Here is a 13,916-nt window from a genome sequence, read left to right as displayed (position 1 = left end):
GAAATATGTACTTAATAATATGTAAATACATTAATTTTTAATCCGAGATTTAATCATTGCTTTTTATAAATTTGATGAATGCAACAATAACAGACGAAAAATATCTAGAGAGTACACAAAAACATTGACATTGTCTCCCATTAAATAGTATTCTAGTCTATTACTCGTCTGTATCTAGTTCTTGTGTATTCTAAAATATTTTATAAAAGTAATTTTATTCTTACCGTTGCTAGCATTCGTAATTCAGGTCCAGTAATCCGATACGTTTGCTGTCTTTCGAACGCTCGGTTAGGTTGTGTTTATACTCTCGGTCGCCGGACTCTCGACTTCACCTTGGAGCTCGGCTCACGAATTTTTTAGCCGTGTGACACGAAACCTATTGCTTTACACATCTGCACTACGCATTGTCTGTGCCCTTAAACCGTGTGTTACGAAAAAATATTACTAGTGACATTTCTTCCACACTTCGCCAATGCCAGTACTACAGACTTCTTACCACAACTCAAATCCAAATAAATCTGGTGAGATTTACATAAAAATAAATAACTTTAGGAAATATACTATATAAAGAAGGAACATTTATATGAGAAACTGATAGCAATTTAGATTGAAATTACACATTATATGTTTCTATAGTTATAATTAACATATGTATTTGAATCGATCTAGTTACTTAAGTGTTTCATAATATATCGATAATCGATGTTCAAGCAGCGCCACTGATTGGCTGCTTCGCATCGTGACGTCACAAGGGCATAAAGATAATAAATCATTAATTAATTGTTTGTCTGATATCTTTTTATATTTATTATATTTATTTTATATATTTCCTTTATTTATTTTCAGTTATTCGAGATATAATGTTTAACCTTTCCTTCGTAGATACACATCGAGAGTCGAGATGGACTACGTGACTCCCTCACCCCACTCCCCACTCCTCGCGCGGTAGATGCGTCCGATCCTGTTCGTCATTCTTCGTCTGGAAAGTGATGTGATGAATGCGTTGACAGCTTCGCGTCTAATTAGGTACGTATTTTTCATTTTTAACCGTTTCTATTCTCTTCGTCATTCTCCATCGATGCATTTATACAACATTAATAAGTGTCTGTTAACAAATGTGTGTTTTATTTCTGTTAGAGCCCGTAATTACAAATACTACACGAGACTCTCAACTACGCTCAAGTACGGTCAAACTAAGGAGACTCAACCGACGCGACGCCATAATGCTTTGAGAGTTTGTGAACACGTTTCGACAGGAAACGTGCATCTATGCGAAAAAGAGTATTTGGCGATGCCCACGAGCGAAAAATGTAAGTATCCTTCGTATTTTGTTCCGAGTACGCTTAAAAGAAATTGTTTGATTCAAATTTTCCTACATCAAGTTTTCAAATACGGTAGAAACCTTTTCGTTAAAACATTTACTCTTTCTTTCTATAGGATCCTGATATCTCATCATCGTACTTGTGGATCTAGAAAACCTCGTCGATGATTTCGCTGCTGACATTGGTGCTGGCTTCGTTGTTGACTTCGCTGGTGACTTTTACTAACCTAAATCGTCGTCCGGGTGCTTGCATTCTACAGTTGGTGAGTCGCATGCTATTTTGTTTCCTCTGGTCCCCAACCATGTTGAAGGATGAAAGATCCGAATCAACACGGGTGACCAGTTGTATACTTAGTATTTTTGGCGAATATAGTGACCGCGGGTATGAATCATACCCGTGAGTAGTAACATTCACTATTATATTTTATTAGTTCAGGATAGGGTTTTCTTGTGCGCTACGATTTTTAATATAATGTCATAATATGTTAAATGATTCTGAATAAGAATATGTATGATTGAAAGTATAGGATAGAGTAATGTTTATAATATAGATTGAATATTGATTGTTTTTTATATTGTTCAATAATTACATTCACTTTGAAATGATGATTATTGAATATAATTTTTAATATTGATCGTCTTTTCAAATTGCTAATCTCAGTTGATTCATTCATGTTATAATTTGATAATTTTGTACAAATATACCATAGTCTTTTCTTATTTATTAAAATGCACAAGAAGATATTTCGCGATGGATAGATTCTAGAGTCAAAGTAATATACATTGTGCACTATTTTCACATTTTTAAAATATACTTTGTCGACAGAATCGTCCAAGGGTTACATATTCTGATTTATTTACTTTAATAATTAATCTTAAATTTTTAAAGTAGTTTACTTTATTATAAATTCTGAACTGAAGTCATTTTTCTTATACATATAATTAAATTTTGGTCAGTATACTTTTTTTACAGAATTACATCTTTCAAATATTAATTCTGATATTAAAATTAAATAAGAAAAAATAGAAAAACTAGTCCGTTATACGCTATTATTCACAATAACCATTTTTTCTAGATCAGGATTTTCAGGATATCTTTCCGTGTTCATTGCCTAAATTCACCCAAGTGCCCAGGTGTTACTTGCATGAGTGAAGGCAATGGGCACGATGATCTAGTTTATAAAAATTTCTAATAACATCTATTTGCGACTGACATTGCACTAGTGTATCGTGCGCGACACAATTTCCACATACGTGTGTGTGATTAGGCTGTGGAATTGCGTCGTTTTAAAAATTTCTTATAATTTACGATAAAAATTCTATTTTATCTTTTAAATATTTTTTTGCATACAAGATGATCATGGTACAGCATATTTAATCAAATATAAACGACTACATGATTTTAAACACAAATTGAAAATCGATTACGATCATTTATACAATAACATTATTTTATCAAGAATTCTATCAAATAAAAATAATGTAATATAAATAATAGAAATACGCAATGGACACTAGTCTTTATCAGTCGATTTCAGGAAATTGGTACGTACCTTAGAGTGTGAATGTTGTGTGAAATGTTCGGGTGTCGGAGGAACCCCGGGGAATCCTCTCTAGTTTAGGCTCTTGCGCCCGGACATTATGCGTGAGAATCGTGGAGTGTTTGCTTGCGAGAATGAGTTTTGCCATTTTTTAAATATAGCGTTAGGTAGGTAGGTAACTTACTTTCTGGTATGTACGTTAGATGTAAGCAGGTAGGGTCAGGATAGAGCTGTTACAGATTTTATTGCCGTGGCAGACCTATTCCTATAGTTCGATTTGGAGAGTCGAAATGTTAACCGATCCAAACAGATGCCTATCGTTTGTTTTGGTTTTAGTTTCGATTCTTGGAATCGCGCGGCTTTACAGTCGCTCTTCGCGGTCGCGTTCGTTCGCGGTAGGATCTCCGAAACGCTCGTCCCGCTCGAGTTTCTGCACACCTGGTCCGATAACGATTCGTAGAATCGTTGGAGGACTGTGTATTGCACGGAATCTCGAGCGTAGGTTTAAGTTTCAGGCATCGGCAGGACCGCCGAAAAAAGAAGAGACTCTACGGAGTCGAAGAGGCCCTGACAAACTGTCGCAAGAGTGGGCTGCAACAAATGGCTCTTCATCTTCATCTCCGGATGAGGATGGAGTGTCATCGTTACTACTGTGTCACTATGTTCGCCTGTAGTTGTAGTTTTAGTTTTTCAGATGATACTTGTATCACAACGACTAGTTCTTTTTTTTTGGATATATCGCGGTTTGCTATTAGCGTTGCGAAATACAAATTATTCGCGTTTCTTTGCCTAATTAAAGTTTCAAATAATTTGCATTAATTGTGTAACTCCATTTAGTGTTGCGCACAATGAGAATTTTTCGCGTTTTCTTTTCCAGCGTAGGGTTGCGTGTAAACACTAATCGCGGTTTGCAGTAGCTTTGTAAAATATAAATATTACTCGCGTTGCAAATATAATTATATGAATTTGATCGCGATTGTTTTTAGTGTTGCGATTATTTCTTCGCGTTCGCATTTCAGGGTAGTGGTCAGAAATTACGAAGCAGCTGTGATTTTCCTCAGCTCAAATCGGTTGTTTGATTGATGGCCAATTTCATTTTTTGTCACATTTTCTCTTGTGTTTATTTCTAAATCTGTTGGTAACGTTGCGAGTGACACGGAAATGGTAATGGGACTCTAGAGCCCCAGAAAAATGGGTCGAGAAAATACAGTGTGTGAAAGGTCTGCTCGTATACTTTGTCTGTGTATCTACATAACAACTGGTGCCAAGAAATTCGTCGACACGGTAGATTCCTGAAACCACCACAGACGGTCTATGGTGTTACATGGCTCGGTAGGTAAAGAAACCCTCTTACATGACCGTGTCATATGTGACGTTACCAATCTGGAAAAGAATTAAACTGCAGCGCTAACAGGACAGTAGGAATTATAATTGCTCTGGACACTTGTTGCTATATCATGGTAACACCATAGACGAGGTATATGAGTAGACTTTTCACCTTATGGACTTTCGCGGCCGAATCTGACTGCCATACCGACCTGAAAATTCGGAGGTGATTTTAGCGGCCTCTTCTCATGGATGGCGGTCAGTTGAAAAACTATTCACTGAATTAGCATCGATGGGTAGACAGCTGTAGTGTGTGCGTAAATACATGTGAGTTGACTATGGAAGGGATTAAAATTTATTTTTAAATCTGAGGGTAACGTTGCGAATGACACAAAAATGATAATGGGGTTTCGAGAATACATTGAATGAAAGATCTACTCGCATGCCTCGTCTGTGACAATACTCTAGAATCTTTGATGAATGAATGAGAATCAAAACTAATCTAGTGAAGAAACTCTATATTTATGATGACTTATGCAAGGCGGATCGCAGCCAATTTGCTAATATTATTTAGTTTTTAATTAACAATTGCATTACCCAGCTAAGAGTGATACGATTATTAATTAAACGATAAATAATATTACCCAGGTCTCACCACGAGGAGGTTGCTGCGAGTGGAGACCCAAAGGGAGATAGATGGAATCCAAGTTCCATCGATCTCCCTTTCGCAATTTTACAATCTGAATGACTAAACTAGGAAGATAGAAGGAACCCAAGTACCTCCGATCTTCTAGTTTAGTTATGCCAAGTAATTAGTTGGTTTAATATGGGGACGAAGCAAAATAGTGAGAGACGCGACGCGGCGCGATGCTGAACCGTACAGCCGATCTTTGGACCGAATCTACTGCCCTTGCTAACTCGATCTCTATAGGAAGATGGATGCTGCAACCTTGAATCGAGGTCTCCATTTCTCCAACGCAACCCGCCGGGAGCCCGAAGGACCCGACTTAGGCTGTCTGACAAAGAGAGAGTACCTGAGACAAGATCGACTTCCGCTGGAAGGTATGCGCTTCCGCGGGATACGGAAGCTCCACACCTTCCAGCGAAGAACCATGTTCCCTCGACCGAGCTACCAAAGGAAGGCGATTAGATCTTTCGGACCAACTGGACGGCCGATCACATGTTTCCTTCAATGAAACAATGATGATCGAAGCAGAGAACGAGGAAACGAAAGGAGAAGAAGCTACTTGTTTATTAATTACTTGGCATGTAACGGAGACGCGTACAATGAAGTCGGCGAAGCTTAAATTTAGATAAGCATACCAAGTAATTATTTGGTTTAATATGGGGACGAAGCTAAATAGTGAGAGACGCGACGCGACGCGATGCTGAACCGTACAGCTGATCTTTGGACCGAATCTACTGCCCTTGCTAACTCGATCTCTATAGGAAGACGGATGCTGCAACCTTGAATCGAGGTCTCCATTTCTCCAACGCAACCCGCCGGGAGCCCGAAGGACCCGACTTAGGCTGTCTGACAAAGAGAGAGTACCTGAGACAAGGTCGACTTCCGCTGGAAGGTATGCGCTTCCGCGGGATACGGAAGCTCCACACCTTCCAGCGAAGAACCATGTTCCCTCGACCGAGCTACCAAAGGAAGGCGATTAGATCTTTCGGACCAACTGGACGGCCGATCACATGTTTCCTTCAATGAAACAATGATGATCGAAGCAGGGTACGAGGAAACGAAAGGAGAAGAAGCTACTTGTTTATTAATTACTTGGCATGTAACGAAGACGCGTACAATGAAGTCGGCGAAGCTTAAATTTAGATAAGCATACCAAGTAATTATTTGGTTTAATATGGGGACGAAGCTAAATAGTGAGAGACGCGACGCGACGCGATGCTGAACCGTACAGCCGATCTTTGGACCGAATCTACTGCCCTTGCTAACTCGATCTCTATAGGAAGATGGATGCTGCAACCTTGAATCGAGGTCTCCATTTCTCCAACGCAACCCGCCGGGAGCCCGAAGGACCCGACTTAGGCTGTCTGACAAAGAGAGAGTACCTGAGACAAGATCGACTTCCGCTGGAAGGTATGCGCTTCCGCGGGATACGGAAGCTCCACACCTTCCAGCGAAGAACCATGTTCCCTCGACCGAGCTACCAAAGGAAGGCGATTAGATCTTTCGGACCAACTGGACGGCCGATCACATGTTTCCTTCAATGAAACAATGATGATCGAAGCAGGGAACGAGGGAACGAAAGGAGAAGAAGCTACTTGTTTATTAATTACTTGGCATGTAACGAAGACGCGTACAATGAAGTCGGCGAAGCTTAAGTCTAGTTTAATTGTACCAAGCAATTGTTTTGTTTAAAAAGAGGGGTGAAGCTAAATTCTGGGAGACGCGACGCGACGCGATGCTGAACCGTGCAGCAGATCTTCGGATCGAATCGACACTGGCCTTGGTAGATTGATTTCTATTTCTAGAAATCGATCCATCATGGACAGGCGACTAGATTTTTCAGACAAACTGGACGGCCGACCACATGTTTCGTTCTACGAAACAGCGGTGATCGAAGCGAGAAACGAGGGAACGAATGAACGAGAAGCTAGTTAATCAATTGCGTGGCACATACGCGGATACACTAGAGACTTAAAATTAACGTCGAAATTTTAGCTAGCAGATTCGGAACTAAAATTGAGAAGATAGGAGAAAACGAGACTCCTATTTTCTAAATTAGTGGTACCAAGCAATTATCTCTTTTAAGAAGGGATGAAGCTAAATCGTGGGATACGCGACGCGACGCGATGCTAAACCATGCAGCGGATCTTAGGATCGAATCTACTGCCCTTGATATCTCGAGCTACCAAGGGAAGGCGATTATATCTTTTGGACCAACTACATGGCCGATCACTTGCTTTCTACATTAAAGCAGTGGTGATCGAAGCGGGAAACGAGAGGACGAGAGAAAGTGAAGCTACTTGGTCAATAATTACTTGGTAGGGCGCGGCAACACGGACAATAGAGAAATCTTCGACGTTAATTTTAATATTCGCGACGAAGCTTAAGACTAATGTACTTGGAATTAAAGGTCCCTCGGCGGATGAATCCCTCTGTGGTTGAATCCCTTGGTAGTTGAATCCCTCGATGATTGAATCTCTTGATGGTTGAATCCCTTGGCGGATGAATCCCTCTGTGGTTGAATCCCTCGATGATTGAATCCCTTGATTGTTGAATCCCTTGGCGGATGAATCCCTCGGCGGATGAATCCCTCGGCGGATGAATCCCTCTGTGGTTGAATCCCTTGGTAGCTGAATCCCTCGATGATTGAATCCCTTGATGGTTGAATCCCTCGGCGGATGAATCCCTCTATGGTTGAATCCCTCTATGGTTGAATCCCTCTGTGGTTGAATCCCTCGATGATTGAATCCATTGATGGTTGAATCCCTCGGCGGTTGTAGCGTCCTCCCTCGATGTTCTTGGAATTGATCTACAATAGATCTGACCTGAAACAAAAACTGCTACTTGTGTTAGTATCATTAAAGAACACTTAATGGAGCAGATGAAAATCTATAAGTTGGACAACCTACGAAATTTAGAAACAATCATACCTAAAGAATTAAATGATGTATGTTAGTATGGGTCTTATTCTATTAGCAGTGTACTTAGCAAAATGTCCTAAGAATATTACAAATAAAGACAAAATAAAAATTGTAATTAATTAATAAACGATGCTGATATACCTAGCTGAAGTCAATGAATTGTACGAATTGAGAATATTTTTATCGAGTCAGAATCGGAAGAAAATGAACGAAACGTCGAAACCACATCACAAATAACATCAAAGTAAAAATAAAAATTAATCAACTGACGATACTGATAATCGGAAGAAAATGAACGAAACGTCGAAACCACATCACAAATAACATCAAAGTAAAAATTATAATTAATCAACTGACGATACTGATAATCGGAAGAAAATGAACGAAACGTCGAAACCACATCACAAATAACATCAAAGTAAAAATTATAATTAATCAACTGACGATACTGATGTACGCAGGAAAGAGTCAAACGATTGTACGAAATAACAAGAAGTGAAAGCAGTATTTTATCATACATCGTTTTTCAACATCAGTTCTTGTTAGAGACAGATATGAATTCCAGAAACAATCGAAAGATAGAAACAGTAAATGACCACATATACTTAAGATACCATTAGAATTGTCAAAATTAATAATGGAAGAACAAAAATGACCAACAATTCAAGAGAATATCCATAAGGGGAAACATCCATAGAAACGAAACAGAAACCAGTAAATCAAACAAAATCAATATTTCCATCAAACGGTACTCAGAAACATACAAGTAAATTTGGCATCAATAAAATAAGAGAGGGGGAAAATTTGTACAGAGCTCACCACTGACCAGCAAGTAGTCGCAATTGGTCATCACAAGCTCACCATTGGTCAACTGGTCAGCACTGGTCAGCCCTGGTCAGTAGTGGTCAGCCCTGGTCAGCCCTGGTCAGCCCTGGTCAGCCCTGGTCAGCCCTGGTCCCCCTGGTCCCCCTGGTCAGCCTAGGATGATCCCGGGATACCCACCGAGCCAGGAAGTCCGTCACCCTTGGACCCCCCCGCGAGAATGAGACATGTAAGTCTCCGCATGAGCCTTTAATGTAGTGGCAGAGGAGTGGGGAGAGCACAGCGTGCGTCAGCCATCTTTACGCGTCCGATGGACAAATTATTTCGCGAAAAATTATTATTTACGCATACTGATGGGCCCTTTCATTATTCATATACCACATATTGTTAAGAATTGTTTAAACTATTGCGTTGGAATGTTAAACAATGCTAAGCTTTATTTATAATTGTTTAATTCACACCATCGTCGAGTATGTACTCTGTATGGAGTTTACATGCAGCGATTGGTATTCTTGTAAAAAATTATTTTAATATTTGTTAAGATTTCGTATCGCACGAATCAATGATTAATGCCATTACCATCGCGACATCGCGTTTTACGGGCAAAAAGACAGATTTCTCTCGCATCGTGAACGTCACTTAGGGGCAATCTTACTAGTTCCTCGAGGTACGTGGACCTCCTCAAGATCGAGTTCAACTTATATAGCATTGATGGGTAGACAGCTGTAGTGTGTGCGTAAATGAGAATTGACTATGGGGGGATTGCAAAGGATAATCGAATATTATCAGACGGCAGACCAGGTGCAGAAATTTTTCACAAACGAGAAAGGTCCAAAAATTATTTTTGGTTGCAGGAGTCAATTACAATCATTTTCGGTGAATAGACATACCCTCGAAATCCTACCTACTTTCTAGAAAAAAATTCACTTCCTCACTTCCTCTTGTGTTCATTTCTAAATCTGTTGGTAACGTTGCGAGTGACACGGAAATGGTAATGGGGCTCTAGAGCCCCAGAGAATCGTGTCGAAAAAATACATTAGGTGATAGGTCTACTCGTATACCTCGTCGGTAGTTATTCTATACCTCTAATTTCTCGTCGATAAAGTTGCTGCGCATGTGTATCATTAGTCGATGACTTATTACCGACGTAAAGTAACAATGATTCTGGGTCGTATTCCTCACGATCATATGATTGTACAGTCACTATACAGATGTCAGACTTAATTTTTGATATTTCTCTATGATGTGCCACATTTACAACTTGCGAAGCACTTACGATTCAAAGATAGAGCTCAAACATTGTCCGTTTGCGTGCACGTACACACAAGTTGTATTTGAAGCGATCAGTTAACAATCATATTTCTGCAAACCAAACGAATCCCAAAAGTAAGAAGTAATATATCCTATATTTGAATTTCACCTATTTCTGCTACAGAAAATACATTTTGTCGCAAGCGATGGCACAACATTTTCCTGGTTCAACATTATTTCTGTCCTCTCGAGGGTACGTCGTTTGTCTCTCGATCCCGCCCGCCGCTTTCCAACATTCGTTGCACACACAGGCACACATACAGAGGGAACAGGGACAGACGTCAGTTTAATTCGTATTACTTTCCTCATAAATCCGTCGGGATTCGTGGCCGGTAGGGGGGGGGGGGGGCAAGATGAAGTCCGCGAGAGTAAGCAATATAATGTCGCATATAACGCGATAGGTATATATATTTATATACGGTTAGCTACGGTCCACGGTAGGAGGGGTTCGTAGGCAGAAACGCGGAGTATAACCTCTCTTTTCCTTCTCTGTCCCGTTATAGACTCCCCTTTTTCCTCGGTCTCCTTGAGCCGAGGATGTACCGATTCCAGACAGTTTTTGCTGAAACATCGCGCCGTTGATCCTGCATTTTCCAGGCCGCTTGGTTTATCGCTTGGCCTGATCCCTCTGTTCGTACCGCGGTGTTACAAGCCCCTGCAATCGATGTTTTCATCCCATCTTCTTTACTCGACTCCGTCTATGCCCAAACCCTGCTCTTACCCCGCCATACTCCGTTCGACCTCTACTCTCCCCTCTGCGCACCCGTTTTCCTAGCGATTTCAGTCTTCTCCCGTATTTCTCTTTATCTTTCTCTGCCTCTGCCTCTGCCGCCCCGCCGGTTCTCTCAAGATAACCGCCGCCATTTGTCTCCCGGTGGCGGCGTGTACCGGAGCTACGCGCGGCGATGTAAAGCTACCTACGATCTCCTGACCGTACACCAGAGACCTGAATTCTCGCTCGCTCCTAGGAGAGGGGGTCGATTTTCTGCGACGACCGAGTCGGGAGGAAAAGTACTCGAAGATTTCTCTTAACCCCGATCCACGGAAATCTTACGCAAGGGAATCAGATCGCGGTGTTCATCGATCTTTGGCCCTACTGCTCGGTGTCCTTTAATATGCCTTATCTTTCGATGTCTCCTGAGATAAACTTTTCGGAACTGCGATTAAAATGCAACACACGCGAGTGAGAAATTGTCCAATATCGTGGTTTTAGATGGTACTATTTTACGAGCTATTTTCATTGTTTTTGTGTGATACGTGGAAGTATGATTCTTTCGATTCAACATCAACGTTTTATAGGAACTCGTGTCACCGCTTGTTGTTCGTCTATCATTTGTGCAATAATGAATTTAGAACTTGGTCTGCCGGTGTAGCTCTTGCCGGAGGTAGTAGAATATTCCTGTTATGGAAAGACAACGAGACGCAATAACGGTAGTCCTCCCCTAGATTGCGAAGGGTGCTGAAACGGGCAGCGACTTTATACACCTATTTTCAATCACGTTCAGCCACGATAAAAGACTTTCCTCCGCGCGATCGTGTACTACCCTTCGGGCACAGGATTTTGTTTCCCGTGCTGCGCGGGTACGGGCGTCGCGCGAATAAACACGCTGAGGACACGCGATCTGATATTCAATATCCTCGGCTTTCCCCTCGGGAGAGTTTGCCAGGATCTCGAACTAGCATACGTCGTATCCAGTTTCTGCATGTTCCGACTCAGTCGAATATAATAGATACATTTTTCGATTTTTCAATATCGCCGGCTCACGAACACCGAGTGCACGCTTCTTTCGTTAAAATTATTCGAACGAAGTACCGGCTACTGGTTTTCGTTTCATTTTGACTTCCACGAATATTCGTTGTTTATTCATTTTTAAACAGACAAGACCCCCTCTATCTTGGGCCTTCTCGGGTATTCTTGAAACTACAAATTTTAAAAAAATGCGAAAATATCGTTGACTTTTTATCGCGATGTTTCATAACTTGAAATCGTCGGAAGATCGAGAATCGAGAAATCATTGAATTAGAAACCGCGGGTGTCCCGGAGGGTCGGTCGAACGAAGGTAAAGTTCGCGTCGTCGGGCAGAGTTATTGGCGTTTTCCGGGCCGTAATGGCTGTCTAGCGAGCGGGACGGAAAGAATCGAGCGTCGGGAATTTAAAGGGCGTGCGAAGTCGCTTTTACGCGTCGGATGCGGGGCCCCGATTCAATTTATATCCGCCTGCGGCCCGCTTCCGGGCTGAGCCACACATCTTGCGGGATTGCAGCACTTCGTCCGCTTCCGGAACCGCTGGATGACGTCTCTCTCGTCCTTTGCCTCTGTCTTCGATGAAATACGACGGCTGTGGCCGTCGCGACGATTACTCGCGGGATAGCGTTATTGGGGCGACGCGAATAAATCGCGGCGCAAAATGGATCGGGCGACGTACAGAGTGGGCAGCGGTCACGCATCGACGAGTGTCAAAACACCGTGGTGGGTTTCTGCCAGTCCAGCCCTGCCGACGATGCATTAAAGGGCGTCGAGTTAATGGACAACCGAGATCCACTGGCGGGCGAGATCGGGATTTGCTCCAGCACGCGTTGCTCCCAAAGGAATTGTCGAAACGTACACCGCGCGGAAGTGGATCGGCCGTCACAAAATTCGATGGACACTTCTCGCCGACCGAACGAAGGAAAATGTTTCGCCGATGAAAGGATTTCTTTCGACCGTAGGAAAACACGGGAGGATGAACGTAAAATACTTGCAATCGTTCGAGTGCTGGGAATAATAGCACTAACGGTATTAGGAGGTCAAATTTAATTCGCGGGGTCTCTATACGCTTTTTGTTTTTCGACGCGTTTTAAGAAAATGCAAGTTCGCGAATTTTAATCGGCGGACTTTCCTTAGCGAAACTCGTAAGAACGATTTTGAAAATGGCGGAGAGGAAAAGCCGCGTCTCCAGTCGGACATTTATCGGACACGGTGGTCCACGGTGGATCAGGCTCAAATATTCTCGTCTGGGTTGCGGTAACCTGTGGCTAGCTCTCGGCTTAGATACACGGAGCTTAGATCCGCCTTGGGTTTGGTTTAGGACCCTCGCGAAGGCGATACGTCAACGTCATAATGGGGGCCATAAATCCGGCTCGCACGCGCCTAAACCTCGCTCGTGGAGACCGCACGCGGACCACGGTCCGCAACCGTCCATAATCCGCCCGCGTGTCCCTGCTACTATACCTTTAACTTAGTTTGCACGCTGACTTTGTTAGATATTCCCGCCGTTCATCCATCATGCACTGGTCACCGCTGCAATCACTCGGTTCCTCGAATCTGAAATGTAACGTGGGAAAGTGCGTGCCCCTGTATATCGACATCGAAATTTCAGTAACAATTTCTGGATTTTATAACTTCAAGACACAAGACACTTTGACGTTTTTACTTATCCACATAGTTGCCCCTCTTTCTCATTTTTAATTTCTGTTAATGGACTGAATGTATCCCAATCTTGTTTGAAGCTACTCTACCCTATGTATACTGCGGGGTGGTTACGCGTGACGCGAGTGGATGAATTATTCGAGTATCACAAAATGGTTTTTCAACCCGCGACAATGTTTCTTTCTTCCTTGGACTGTTCGAAAGATTTTTTTGCGTTTATAACTCCGTCGTACTACCTATTCGAGATTAGCTTTTTCCTCCCCGAGCGAGGTCGGGCAGGTTCGGAGCACGCACGAGCGTCGTATATTTCCCTGGCGACCGGGTATCGCGATTCATTACATCGTGTTTAGATAATTAATAAAGCGCGGTCTACGTAAATAATGCGAACGGGGTATCGCGGTAGATCGCTCGCGGGAGTAGAGGAGTAATTTTACTCAGCGTTTCCTTCCCCCTTTATCGTCGCAGGGCCGAGAGCGTGTTCCGTGTTTCATTCGCAATCAGCGGCAGTAGCCAGTGGCCCGAATGGTGTCGTTCATGGCGGAGTGTAAGTGGTGGCAGTAACCTGAAAGTTATCGCAC

The sequence above is a fragment of the Colletes latitarsis genome, chromosome 6, assembly GCF_051014445.1.
Source record: "Colletes latitarsis isolate SP2378_abdomen chromosome 6, iyColLati1, whole genome shotgun sequence".
NCBI lineage: Eukaryota > Metazoa > Arthropoda > Insecta > Hymenoptera > Colletidae > Colletes > Colletes latitarsis.
Note: the sequence above shows the minus strand (reverse complement) of the source record.